Consider the following 15,323-nt stretch of genomic DNA (forward strand, 5'->3'; position numbering starts at 1 on the left):
TTAAACCAGAAAAATTAAGAACACAGGTAATACTCTGTTCTTGTTTTGATTTTTCAATCAGTCCAAATTATTAACGAATTTCAAAAAGTGTTAATGCAGTATTGTTATAAGTACTTCGTTTAATTAATCTGGAAAGTTTCATTTGTCAAATTTCCATATTGAAGTCGAATTTTGGAGTCAAAGATATATTTCAAAAAGTCAAACTTTTTGTTCATTTTGAAATTCGTATTCAGAGTGATGTTTTAAATTAAATTAATGATTCAGAAAGTTTTTGGGAGTAATTTAGAATATATTTCATACTGAAGTCGTGGTCTAAAATGTTTTCAAATTCAAAATCAAAGGTGGAGTTTATACGTGTTCATAGCTTTAGTAATTGTGATATTCAATAGCACGCATTCGAACAAATTTTAAAAATGTATAAATGCAGTTAAGTTAGGAATCATCTAGTTGAACTTTCTGTAAGTTTTCACTTTCCAATTCCTCAAAACGAATTCAAATTTGTAAGTCAAAGTTTAATTTGCAAAAGTCAAAGATATTGTTCCTAACGAAATTCGAACTAGTTTTGATGTTTTTTGCTAAATTGATAAGTTATAAAGTTTATATGAAACAATTGAAACATAATTTATGTTATGATCTTTCTTTATAACATTCTAAAAATCAGAATCAAAATTTTATACCATTCGTTTTAATTTTTCTGTTACAACTATTTTCATTAAAAAAATTTCTGTTTTAATTAAATTAGGTCAAATGGTAGTAGTTGCTGGCTGTTAATAAGTCCTAAAAATAGTTTATAATTTGTTAAGTGAAAGGATTTGATCTCTGGTCGATTACGATTTTGAGAAGAAGAGGTGGTAAAGGGAAACATATAGGATATAGATAAATATAATTGGGATATGATATGTTTGAGAAAAATAGAAATGGAGCCGTTGGTTAGGGGGTTTGCGTATAAGCGGGAGGTCTCGGGTTCGAGCCCGGCTAGTGGCAATTTTTTTTAAAAACGCTTTATGAGGTAGTTTCTAAATTTCAAAAATCTTTATTATTATTATTATTAGAATTATAATTTTTATCATTATTATTATTATGATTTTGATTATTATTATTATTATTAGTATTATAACTGTTAATATTATTATTACTACTAATAAAAGAATTAACCATCAAATATTATTATTATTATAATAATTGTTACAAATATGATTATTATTATTATTATTATTATGGTTAATTTAATTATTAATGTTACTATAATAATGCAAATACAGATTATTATCATTAAAATGAGTATTATTATCATAATTATAATCATTACTATCATTATTAATAGCAATATTAAGATTATTATTATTTTTACTACTAATATTCTTATAAGTATTATTATTATTATTAATAGTATCATCCAGATTATTATTATTATTAGTATCATTATAGAAATTTTTATTATTATAAGATTATCAACATATACCATCACTATTACTATTATAAGTATTATCATTACTATTATTATCATTACTTTTATAATTGTTATTATTAATAAGTATCATTATTATTAACATTATTTCTATTATTAGTATTACAACAAGTAAATATTAGATATATAAAAATATATTTAATACATAATATAATTATATCATTATTTTGACAAATAATAAGGTTTTCATTTAACATATATAAATAAATATATATATATATGTTATCAATTTATTAAATAAACATATAATTTATTAATATAACAATTATATCACTAATAATAAGATATAATTTTGTTCGATTACGATTATACGTTTTAATATATACAAATGATATAGGTTCGTGAATCCGAGGCCAACCCTGCATTTGTTCAGTGTCGTCATATGCATAATTGCTAAGAAATACAGTATTGTGAGTTCATTTGATTCCCTTTTACTCTTTACATTTTTGGAACTGAGAATACATGCGCTGTTTTTTTATAACTATTTTATTAAATGCTTTTGAGATATATTCTTGAACTGAGAATACATGAACTGCTTTTATAAATGTTTGACGAAAATAGACACAAGTACTAAAAACTACATTCTATGATAGAATTATTTGGATTCAGAGGTTGGATTTGCACTAGCTACTATCGGTGAGAAATTTTTGCATTGCACGATGCATTAGCTACCGTTTAGCTACCCTCGGTGAGAAATTTTTGTATTGCACGATGCATTAGCTACCGTAGGTAATTTTATGTAGCATTAGCTACCCTCGGTGAGAAATTTTTGCATTGCACGATGCAATAGCTGCCGTAGGTGATTTTATGTAGCATTAGCTACCCTCGATGAGAAATTTTTGCATTGCACGTTGCATTAGCTACCGTTGTAAGATTGTTTATCGGTGAGAAATTTTTGCATTGCACGATGCATTAGCTACCGAAATCTTTCGATTTAGTAGTTACTATCGGTGAGAAATTTTTGCATTGCACGATGCATTAGCTACCGTTTTAGCTACCCTCGGTGAGAAATTTTTGCATTGCACGATGCATTAGCTACCGTTATAAGATTGTTTACGGTGAGAAATTTTTGCATTGCACGATGCATTAGCTACCGTTGTTGAAATTGTTTACGGTGAGAAATTTTTGCATTGCACGATGCATTAGCTACCGTTGGTGAGATTATTTTGAAAGGTTCCAGTGTTCTTCATATGAATGATTTTTATAGCAGTGAGCAGACCTGCACAGATTGTTTTCGAAATATAAGTATCTTGTGGTCTATTATATTAATGGAAATGATTGTTTATGATAAACTTATGAACTCACCAACCTTTTGGTTGACACTTTAAAGCATGTTTATTCTCAGGTATGAAAGAATCTTCCGTTGTGCATTTGCTCATTTTAGAGATATTACTTGGAGTCATTCATGACATATTTCAAAAGATGTTGCATTCGAGTCGTTGAGTTCAACAAGATTATTATTAAGACATTTATAGTTTGGATATATTATGAAATGGTATGCATGCCTGTCAACTTTCGATGTAATGAAAGTTTGTCTTTAAAAAAATGAATGCAATGTTTGTAAAACGTATCATATAGAGGTCAGTACCTCGCTATGTAATCAACTATTGTGAATCGTTTATAATCGGTATGAACGGGTCCTTTCATAATTGTTCTATTGTCCACTGGTAAATAGGATGTCTGTACTTGTGGGAACAACTGCATCAGAGAGCGTGCTCTCTTCTTTCCTCTTTTATAGCTATTTGCAGGAACACCCCAATTCAGTTTGGCACCACTATTTGATTAAACAAATAGAATATTGTGTTCCCTAGGCATTGACAAAGAATAACACATGTATGCACATGCGTTAAACTTCCGCATTCTCACGTGGTCTTGTAAGGTCACTTGTCAGCCGCCGACGCGTGTCCTTTTCTGTTCAACTTTGTCTTCGACTTCTGTTGAATAGTACAATTGATGTAGACCATTCAGGAAACCACTATGCTTGTAATGGAGCATAGCTGTCTTGTGTAGTATGCTGCTTACTAGCTATGCTGGTTCTTCTATGCTGAGACACTTGATCTTCATAATTTACTGGGCACTCATCCTGTACTAATTGAAGAATACTGTCTACCTTGTACTGGTAGACTAGGAAGCATACTAAACACTCGATGCAGCAATATTTACTGTTTATAAACAAATCTATGCTGGCTGCAGATAACATTTTAGTGTACATATTTGCTGTTTTGACATAATTAAATCCTTAATAATTTTGGGGACTCAACATAAACTAAGAGTATTAAAATGAAAGTTGAAGGAATGGTTTAGATCTTAATCTGTAGCTAACCGGTCTCGATTGTAATTTATTACTTTTTCTTTGAACGAGATTGAGAAGAAACCTGATAATGGTACAACAGTTGATCTTGATCATGATAATAGGGTAAATATTCTTAACGAACGGGATAATCTTAATCATTTTCAAGAGTTAGATTTAGCCCAAAAATCCCGTTGCAAATGGAATTTGGAAGAAGATGACAACACAAAGTATTTTCACAGTTTCATTAATCAAAATCTTCGATTTCAAACTATTAGTGGTAACTTACATAATGGCATCTGGCTTTCGAACCTCGTTTATGTAAAAACACGTTTTGTTCCTATTTTAAAACCATTTTTCATACACATCTTACCCCCATCATTTTCACGCCTTTAACTGATGCAATTGTTCTGTAATCTACTGATCGTGATTTATTAGAGGAGACGATCTCTTTGGATGAGGTTAAAAATGCAGTATGGAACTATGGCAGTGACAAAGCTCCACACCGATGGGTTTCCTCTTTTTCTACAAGCATTATTTGGAACACATAAAAGATGACACCTTCTCTTTTGTTAATAACCTTTTTATGTCGGGTAATCTTTCTTATGGTGCCAATTCTTTGTTTATTACATTTATCCCCAAAGTCCACAACCCGGTTAACATCAATGACTATAGACTCATATCTTTGATTAATACTTATTACAAGATCATGGCTAAGGTTCTCGCCGATAGACTCTCAAAGGTCATCGGTAAGGTTGTAAGCGGTGAACAAACGACTTTTATTCGTGGTAGGCGTATCTCATATGGTCCTCATATGTTTAATGAAATTATTGAGTGGTACAATAAAAGGAATAAAAAAATGTTCATTTTTAAAATGGACTTTGGAAAAGCTTTCGACTCCGTTAATTGGCATTACTTAAATTTTATTCTCACTCAACTTAGATTCTGTGAAAAAAGTCACACATGGATTCGTTCTTGCCCCTTTTCAGCCCTTTCTTCTATTTTGGTGAACAGTAGCCCCACTTATGAGTTTTCTCTTAAGCGTGGACTAAGACAAGGCGATCCTTTATTTTCACATTTTTTTTTGTTTTGGTGATGGTGGGATTATCTAATGATATTTGCAATTCAGTCTCGAAAGGTCCTATCAAAGATGTTTCGATTGGTACCTTTAATGTATCTCATATTATTCTTGCAGACGATGTTGCCATTATCTCATATTGGAGTGGCTCAGATCTTGGACATAGTATTTAGATTCTTGAAAGATTTTATTTGGAATCGGGCCTAAAAATTAAACTAATCTCAATAATACCTCTTTATATGGCGTCGCTATAGACAACGACCAGATAACATAATTAGTGTCTCATCAGGTTATGCTTCAGATACCATACCATTTAAATTCTTGGGTTATCCATTAAGTGGTAATATGAAATGTGTAGCAAGTTGGTCTCCTTTGATAGATACATTCAAAGCAATGATGAATTCTTGGATGGCCAAACTGTTGGTTTAGTGTGCACGTCATAACACAAATCTATACTATCGCTTATATACAGGCCTATGGGGTCACACACTTTATCACTTAGACACCAATTATTATATATTGTTGATATATAATTATAATCTATAATTCAAGAAGTATAGGTTTGTTAAATACGATTTAATTAAATATAAAAATGCTCAATGGGCCGATGAACCACAAATATTATATGAACTTATTTTGTTTAAATGTAATGATAATAAATATGGGCCTAATCTTTTTGTTTTGATCAACCCACAAATAACATCAAGATAAATATTAATTAAGGGTTGTTGACTCTTGGAGGCGACATACGAAAACAACAATAACAATTTAAAGGGTTTCGATTTTTGATATACATGTACGACAAAACTCAACCGAAGGTTTTTTCTTCTCAGTTTTGGTGTTACGGCACCCTTGTCTCGTTCAACAAATAAAAAGGAAACTAAAAAGAGGTCTTACATAGTTTTGCAATATTCGCAAGAAAACAAAAGTGATTTGGCAATTTTGTGATACGGAGCCGAAACAAGAATGAATCTAAACACAGTGTTTGGATTATTTTTTTCTCTTGTATTTCATATTGAGCATTTAACATTGGATTTGTTTATTAATTAATCAAAAGGGTTTGATTAATTATTATAATTTTCGGGTTATACGGACTAGCATCCGATTGGTGTTGTTCGACGTGTGCTGTGTGGATCAACTATAGAGATATTCATACACTTTGAATATATGTTTCAACCTAGACGTGAACAATTATTTCTACCGTTCCTGCATCGCTCGCTAAAGGTACATTTAAACTATCCTTTGTGATTTAATTAATTGACAATTATTAGTGGTGTAATTGGATCTTGTTGGAAACCGTTAATTGTGTGAATGTTTATTATTAAATTAAAATATATGTTTATTTTAATCATTCCGCTGCGTTTATAAAATTTAAAAGTACACACGGTTTTCCATCAGTGGTATCAGAGCCGCTTTTACACCTTTTTAATTGTCGTGTGATTATTTTTTAGATTTAGCTTTATGGTGTATTGGTGAAAGTCAAAACCTTTTTGGTTTTTAAAGTCAACTCGGTTGATTTAGACTTAACCCCATGACGCACAAATATGATTGAAAGAATATCAATATTTTAAATTATAGATTTAATTGTTATGGCTTGAATAATTATTATAATTATTGATTGTTTTATTCCATGGTTATACACATGCATTGTAACCATGGACAAGCCATATGTAGGTTTTAATAATGTAGTTATTAAATTTGTGATTGCATACATAGCCCGTAATGCCCCGACCTATGTGTGTTATGATTGTTGGTCATGACAATTTTAAGTCATGTTGGTTATTGATTTATTTAGAGCCCATGAAGCCAAATTTGTATTGTATTTATTTTCAATTTCATAGTTTTGTAATTAGGTTTATCTAAAATTGTAAAATTATTAGATTAGTTGTACTTTTCTATTTTATATAAATGTAAAAAGATGAAGATTGAAGATAAAGATGTGACATGGATTTTGGCTTAGAAGATTGTGCACAGATCAAGTTAACAACAAAGGCATTCGACAAGTTTTCACTTGGTTCTTGAATCAAGTGGGAGCTATGGTATTGTCCTTAGTTTGACCTCTTGATCTCACGTTGGCTCATGAGATCAAGCATAGAATTTTGGTCTAGGCTATGTATGTGTGTAATGCATGATTGTGTTTTATTTTTTCACATTTATATATATAATTATTGATTATAGTATATGCTAAATGTTTTTGATGGAAATGTTAAATAAAACACTTAACGAGTTTAAAGGTTGAAATTGTTGATTTTAAAAGTTAAACTCTAACGAGTTTAAAATTGATGATTATAAAACTCAAATAATATATACGGACGACATCTTTTAAAATTTTTTTAAAACGGTACACGTTTGTGTATTTGTTAGTTTATATGCTATAAATTAAATAATAAATTAAACGCACAAACATAATTGACATATATAATTGGTTAAAATATTTTTTAACTAATAGTGTAGTGAATCTTGTGTGCATGTATTATTCGTTGACACAAGCTTTTTAAAATACCCGTCAAATTTAAGTCATGCCATCCAATGAACTTGCAAACACTCCTCGTTATTTTTGTGATCTAGTGAGACTAAGCTGAATTATAGCCACGAGGTGGATTTTTCGATCTAGTGAGACTAGCGTGAATTTTCACTATTTTCAAATTGGACGACTTAATCATATTCACGGTGAGACCTGAGTTCGAGGCAAGCATGAGACAAATATGCCAGTGGATAATAGTGGTTTGTCGGACTACATATATCTCTAGGTCCCATAAAGATCTAAGAGTTGCACTTGTAATGCAATTGGTACCCGCGACCTGCCAATAGACTTCATAACTGCTAGCTGATCAACAGATGTGGCTATGGAACCTCTATGTGGATCTTAGGCTTTCGTAAATTAATTGTTTTTTTAAAAAAAATTATAAAAATTGGGTAGTTAATTTATTAAAGCGCAATTTCAAAAATACTAAATTGAATCTTATATCTGTTGTGGAAGTTAAATAATCTAAACGTAAACCAAAGCAAACATCCTTCTTTGTTGAAGAAGGATAAACTCAATGTTCAAACTTCCTAGATTGGCACCACAACCTAAGAACTGTTCTTAAGCATGATTGGAAGTTGAACAAGATTTAGAACCCTTATCTGATCCTACTGCTAGGGCAGCTGCTGCTGCTCATGAAATTTTTTATCGGAAGTTGTTCGATGAGTTGAAGAAGTAGGATACAAGGGTGAAAATGAATGAGCCGGATACTTTGTGGAAGGTAAATGGAAATAATTTTCCAAGGAAAAGGATTCCACCTTCCAAGAAGGAAAACCCAATAAAAGACGCCGAATATTTTTATTATGGAAAGGTTGGCAATTAGAGAAGGAAGTTGTCCTATTTACCAATCTGAGCTGAGAAAAGGCAATGCTAGTAAGATTAGAAAACTCAGGTATATTTCATATACAGTTATATACTTCTTATGGTGACTCTTGGATCTTTGTTAACTGGTTGTGGCCTTTACACCTGTAACAATATGAAGGGAATGAGAAGAAGTGATAGACTGAAGAAAGGCACACTGGATTTGCGAGTGGACAATGTGAATCAAGCTTCGGTTGAAGCCATTGGTCACTATGAGCTTACTTTTATTGTTTTGTTGGAACAATGTTATTATGTTCCTAGTATTAGGTGCAATATTGTTTGAAATATGCTGGTTTTGAACTTGCATTTACGCACTTTGGTTTTTTCACTTTCTAAGGATAATATTTTTTATCTTAATGCCTATCCATGTGATGGTGTTTTTGAAATTGATATACATTGTGTGATTTCAAATGATAAATTCTATATATACCTGTACCGCTAAGCGACTCAAGCAACGTTTGAATAAGACCTATCTATGACATTGTCGTCTTAGTCATATAAACAACGCATTTCAAAACTCCATTCTTATGGACTTTTGGAATCAAATGGCTTTGAGTCATTTGATGTATGTGAGTCATTTCTCCGATATAGGTGAAAGAGCTACGTATCTTTTAGGACTGATACATATTGTTGTATGTGACCCTTTTTAGACTAATGTATAGAAATGGTGAATCTTACTTCGTTACATTAACTGGTGGTTATAGTAGATATGGTTATGTTTACTTGCTGAAACATAAACATAAAGTTTTTTTTTGAAAGGTTTGATGTCTTTCAAAATGAAGTAAAGATTCGGCTTAGAAAGACCATTAAATCACTTTACTTTGATGGAGAAAGTGAGTTTATGAGTCAAGAGTTTTTGGATCATTGAAGAATTATGGAATTGTCTCACAATTCACTTCATCTAACACACCACAACACAATGGTGTGTCTGAACGAAGAAATCAAACTTTATTTGATATGGTTTGATATATGATGAGTCTAAATACTCAACAACTATCTTTTGGGGATATACATTAGAGTCTGTTACAAGCATACTCAATATGGTTCCAACCAAGAAGGTAGAAAAGAAACCATATGAAGTGTGGCATGGGAGAAGTTCTAAGTTGTCTTGTTTGAATGTTTGGGGTTGTGAAGCGTATGTGTAACATGACATTTCAAATATATTAGAACCCAGAAGTATCAAATTCCACCTTGTGGGATACCCAAAGAAAATAATGGGTTACTACTTTTACAACTGAACTGAAAACAACGTGTTTTTGGCTAGGTCTACTAAGTTCTTTTAAAGAGATCTTCCCTTAGAAGAATTTAGTGGGAGTAGAGTAGATCTTGAAGAAATTCAAGAACCATAAAGTAACATTCCTTCTGTAAGCACTAGCTATCCACACGTTGAAACTGAGCACATTGTTGGTGTGCAGAACGTGTTGCACCTGCACTTCATAGATCTTGTAGAACTCCTCATCGGCATAAGAGGTTTGATTATCTGATTAATCAGATGAACCTCGTCTAGGGGGATTATGATGAACCCTCTAGCTATCGTGAAGGGTTATATCAGATTAGAGAATCTGTCAAATGACGAGATACTATGAATGCAAGGATGCAATCCATGAAAGATAATAAAGTATGAGACTTGATAAATTATCTACCCAATTGTAAGACATTAGGGTGTAAAAATGGACGGAAATGTAAACACTTTTAAAGCTCTATTCGTGGCAAAAGGTTATGATGAAACTTTTTCACTGATCACGAGCTTTATAAAGTTGGATACTTGTTGCCATAGCTACTTTTCATGATTATGAAGTATGGTAAATGGATATCAAAACGCTTTCCTAAATGGCGACCTAAGCGAGGACGTATATATGGTTCAGCAGAAAGGGTTTATTTATCCTAAGTATCCTAATAAAGTATGCAAGCTTCTAAAATCCATTTATGGATTAAAGAAAGCATTCAGGAGCTAGAATCTTAAGTTTGATGAGAATATCAAAGAGTTTGATTTTCTCAAAACCAAGATGAGCTGTGTGTTTACATTAAATTTAGTGGGAGCAAGTAGTCTTCTTGATCTTGTATGTTGATGACATACTGCTCATTGGAAATAACATTCCAACTTGCAAGATGTCAAGTTTTGGCTTGGAAATGTTATTCCATGAAAAATCTTGGAAAAGCTAGTTTCTTGGAATCAAGATCTGCAGAATTAGATCAAAATGGCTTACTGGTTTGAATTAATGTACATATCTTATCTTGTAGAGATTTGGCATGCATTACTCCAACCTTGGAGTATTGCATGTTCAAAAGGGCATATCCTTGAGCAAGTCTCAAAGTCTTATCACACGTGATGAGTTAAGACGAATAAAATGTATCTCATATGCTTCGGCTATATGATCCATTATGTATGTCACGTTATGTACTAAAATGATGTCTCGTTATTTTTGTGTTTGACGAGTTGTTATCAACAAAATCTAGGTTAAGAACATTGGTTTGTTGTTAAGAATATTCTTTAGTATTTGCAGGGTACTAAAGATATGTTCTTGGTTTACGGTGGTTTGGAAGAAGATTTGTGTATTACATGTATACCGATGCTAGTTTCCAAACTAATCAAGATGATTCTGGATCCGGTCACGTTGTTTCTTTGTCATGATGGGCAAGACAGTTGATTGAAAGAGCTCTAAGAAAAGCACGGTTGAACAATCTACAATAAAAGCAGAATACATTGTTACCTGAGAAGCTGCTCAGGAAGCTGTCAGGATAAGGAAGTTTGTTTAGGAACTCACAGTAGTACCTAACATTTAATCTTCTATAAAAGGTAATGTGATAGTTCGAGTGTTTTATACTTTAGAAAGAATCGCATGTACATAAAAGTATCCGACACATTCTTCGAAAGTTTGACTACATTCGTGAAGTCACGAGGAATGAAATAAGTATTCTTAAGGTTCATACATATGATATCGTGGATGACCCGTTCACGAAGCCCTTGATGCACAACAAGCGTGATGATCATGCTAGTAATATTGGACTTCGTTATGCTACTGATCTTTTTATCTGTAATTTTAGTATTTGGATATTTCTGGAACATTAAGCAGTTTTTTATTAATGAATTGATATACAGTTGGTATGATCATTTTCATTTATATCACTGTGTTCTATATTAGCATGTTTAATCCATGATTAATTGTTGATTATTCAAAATCTCCATAATCGGTCATGTTATGGGAATAACATGAATTAAGATTATTATGAAGTTTGGGTTTATTCACTGATGGTGAATAGTTAACTTGTTAAGACCAAATTCATATGTATTCATTGATGATGAATATTGGATTGACCCAATCAGATGTCACTACATGGATCGTCGTCAATAGTGAATCTCATAATGGTTATGACTTTGTGTCCTTAGACCTGAGATGTATATGTTTGTTTTTGATTGTATGACATATTATACTTTGATATGGTTAAACGCTACCTTGAACAAGGTAGTTATAAAGGCCATCATTGGCTATGATATGAAGTACATGACGGACGCATATAGTCAAAATGGAATTTATTCCTCTATGTGAGAGTATAATACCACTAGGCCCCTCGATGAAAATGAATGGATATTTACATGGCCGTGTCCAAGCTATATTGATTGATGATAAATTTTAACTTGGTGATCGCATTCAATTTTTCTAGATCGAGAAACATAATTGGTTGACAAATGAGAATGACTAGATCCATATCTCATGTCAATGTTGGTATCGGTAATAAAGGGACAATAGATACTCAATCATTAAATCATTTTTAATAACAATGATAGTTCGTTTAACTGAAACAAACACTTGTATATTTTCGGGGGCATTGACGTGTTGCTAGACGCCAATACATGTATGTATAGTTTTCTAGATGTTATAGCATGCACAAGTGGGAGTTTGTTGGTTTAGTGTGCACGTCATAACACAAATCTATACTACCGCTTATATACATGCCTATGAGGTCACACACTTTAGTACTTAGACACCAATTATTATATATTGTTGATATATAATTATAACCTATAATTCAAGAAGTATAGTTTTATTAAATACGATTTAATTAAATATAAAAATGCTCCATGGACCGCTGAACCACGAATATTATATGAATTTATTTTGTTTAAAAGTAATAATAATAAATATGGGCCTAATCTTTTTGTTTTGATCAACCGATAATAACATCAAGATAAATATAAATTAAGGGTTGTTGACTCTTGGAGGCGACATACGAAAACAATAATAACAATTTAAAAGGTTTTGATTTTTGATATACATGTACGGTAAAACTCAACCGAAGTTTTTTTTTTTAGTTTTAGTGTTACGGCACCCTTGTCTCGTTCAACAAATAAAAAGGAAACTAAAAATAAGTCTTACATGGGTTTGCAATATTCGCAAGAAAATAAAAGTGATTTGGCAATTTTGTGATACGGAGCCGAAACAAGAATGAATCTAAACACAGTGTTTGGATTATTTTTCTTGTATTTCATATTGAGCATTTAACATTGGATTTATTTATTAATTAATCAAAAGGGTTTGATTAATTATTATAATTTTCGGGTTATACGGACTAGCATCCGATTGGTGTTGTTCGACGTGCTATGTGGATCAACTATAGAGATATTCATACGCTTTGAATATATGTTTCAACCTAGACGTGGACAATTGTTTCTACCGTTCCTGCATCGCTCGCTAAAGGTACATTTAAACTATACTTTGTGATATAATTAATTGACAATTATTAGTGGTGTAATTGGATCTTGTTGGAAACCGTTAATTGTGTGAATGTTTATTATTAAATTAAAATAAATGTTTATTTTAATCATTCCGCTGCGTTTATAAAATTTAAAAGTATACACGGTTTTCCATCAGTGGTATCAGAGCCGCTTTTACACCGTTTTAATTGTCGTGTGATTATTCTTTAGATTTAGCTTTGTAGTGTATTGGTGAAAGTCAAAACCTTTTTGATTTTTAAAGTCAACTCGGTTGATTTAGACTTAACCTCATGATGCACAAATATGATTGAAAGAATATCAATATTTTAAATTATAGATTTAATTGTTATAGCTTGAATAATTATTATAATTGTTGATTGTTTTATTCCATGGTTATACACATGCATTGTAACCATGGACAAGCCATATGTAGGTTTTAATAATGTAGTTATTAAATTTGTGATTGCTTACATAGCCCGTAATGCCCCGACCTATGTGTGTTATGATTGTTGGTCATGGCAATTTTAAGTCATGTTGGTTATTGATTTATTCAGAGGCCATGAAGTCAAATTTATATTGTATTTATTTTCAATTTCATAGTTTTGTAATTAGGTTTATCTAAAATTGTAAAATTATTAGATTAGTTGTACTTTTCTATGTTATATAAATGTAAAAAGATGAAGACTAAAGATAAAGATGTGACATGGAGTTTGGCTTAGAAGATTGTGCACAGATCAAGTTAACAACAAAGGCGTTCGATAAGTTTTCACTTGGTTCTTGAATCAAGTACGAGCTATGGTATTGTCCTTAGTTTGACCTCTTGATCTCATGTCGGCCCATGAGATCAAACATAGGATTTTGGGCTAGGCTATGTATGTGTGTAATGCATGATTGTGTTTTATTTTTCCGCATTTATATATATAATTGTTGATTATTGTATATGCTAAATGTTTTTGATGGAAATGTTAAATAAAACACGTAACGAGTTTAAAGGTTAAAATTATTTGACTCGATGACTTTGTTGGAACTCGTAGGCAAGTTGAAGGGCAATATTATATCGTGGTTGCTAATCTATAGTGGATTTGACAACGTAGAAATTAAATAGATTGTTGATGAACAATTTCAGGTTATGCCAATCATTAAATGTTGAGCTAATCAGATAAAATAATATGAAGGAAAATTAAATATCATATCATTTAAGATTTAAAGGAAAACTATACAATTTCAAAATTTTGATGCTCATCACCCATTACCCATTACCCATTACCCATTACCATTACCATCTATACTAAAACATCAACAAAAACGAACAGTATCACGATGATGTCATGTTGACTTCGGCATGATGACAACATCAACATAAATAAGCAGTAACACGATGATGTCATACTGACATTAACATGATGTCATCATCCACTTATTGTTCTTTTTTTCTAATTCGAGATTTTACGAGTTATATTTAACTACTCATCTAAACTAAACATCAACGATAAATGGATACTAACACGATATGCTGATGTCAGCATGACATCATCATCTACTTTTTAATTTTTCCTTTCTAATTCACTATTTTATGAATTATATTTAATTTTCGCTAACATATAAATAAAGATAGAACTACGAGGAGTGAACCTAGCTTTATGTTTGTGGAGTCCCGTGACACCACTAGTTGTGGAATTAATGATCATTAAAAACTATACATGACACCATTAAATATACTTGTAGAAATCCATAATTTTTAAATTTGAAATTTTATAATATGAGTTACTAAAATGTTTAGAATTAGTTCGTTTGTGGTTTTATAGTATGGACTACTCATAAATATATAAAAAAGTGAACCCTCTTTTGTTCAACACCCCAGTACAACTTTTTTGTTCAACACCTAGTAACAACAATACACCTTTTTTGTTCAATACCCACATATACTGTCGTTCTTGAATTTTCTGGCAAAATTGTAACCTTGATTTTAGTCGGTCATTCATATATATGGCATGGTTCATTTCCCATACTATAATTTCACAACTCCAAATCTCATGAGTAACTTATTAATTTAGAATGTGTGGATATTTATTAGTTACGATTTTTTGTTTATTTATTCATAGATTGTTTGATTGTGGCATGTGTGTTCACTTATATAATATAGTCATTGTTTGATTTATGTAATGAAAAAATTTATATACTCTTGGTTATTGGTGTTTGAAATGACCTGACCTGACCCGACTCGACATATTCAATTTTTGGTTTAAGTTATGGGAGAAAAAAATTTAGGACCCATTGAGTTATAATCCTAAATTCATCATTGAGAATTACATGGGTGGTAGACTGCGGATTGCCCAGGTTCGATTCCCGGGGTTCCTATTTTTATTTGGTTCACATAAATTTTAATAT

Source organism: Rutidosis leptorrhynchoides, chromosome 4 (genome assembly GCF_046630445.1).
Source record: "Rutidosis leptorrhynchoides isolate AG116_Rl617_1_P2 chromosome 4, CSIRO_AGI_Rlap_v1, whole genome shotgun sequence".
NCBI lineage: Eukaryota > Viridiplantae > Streptophyta > Magnoliopsida > Asterales > Asteraceae > Rutidosis > Rutidosis leptorrhynchoides.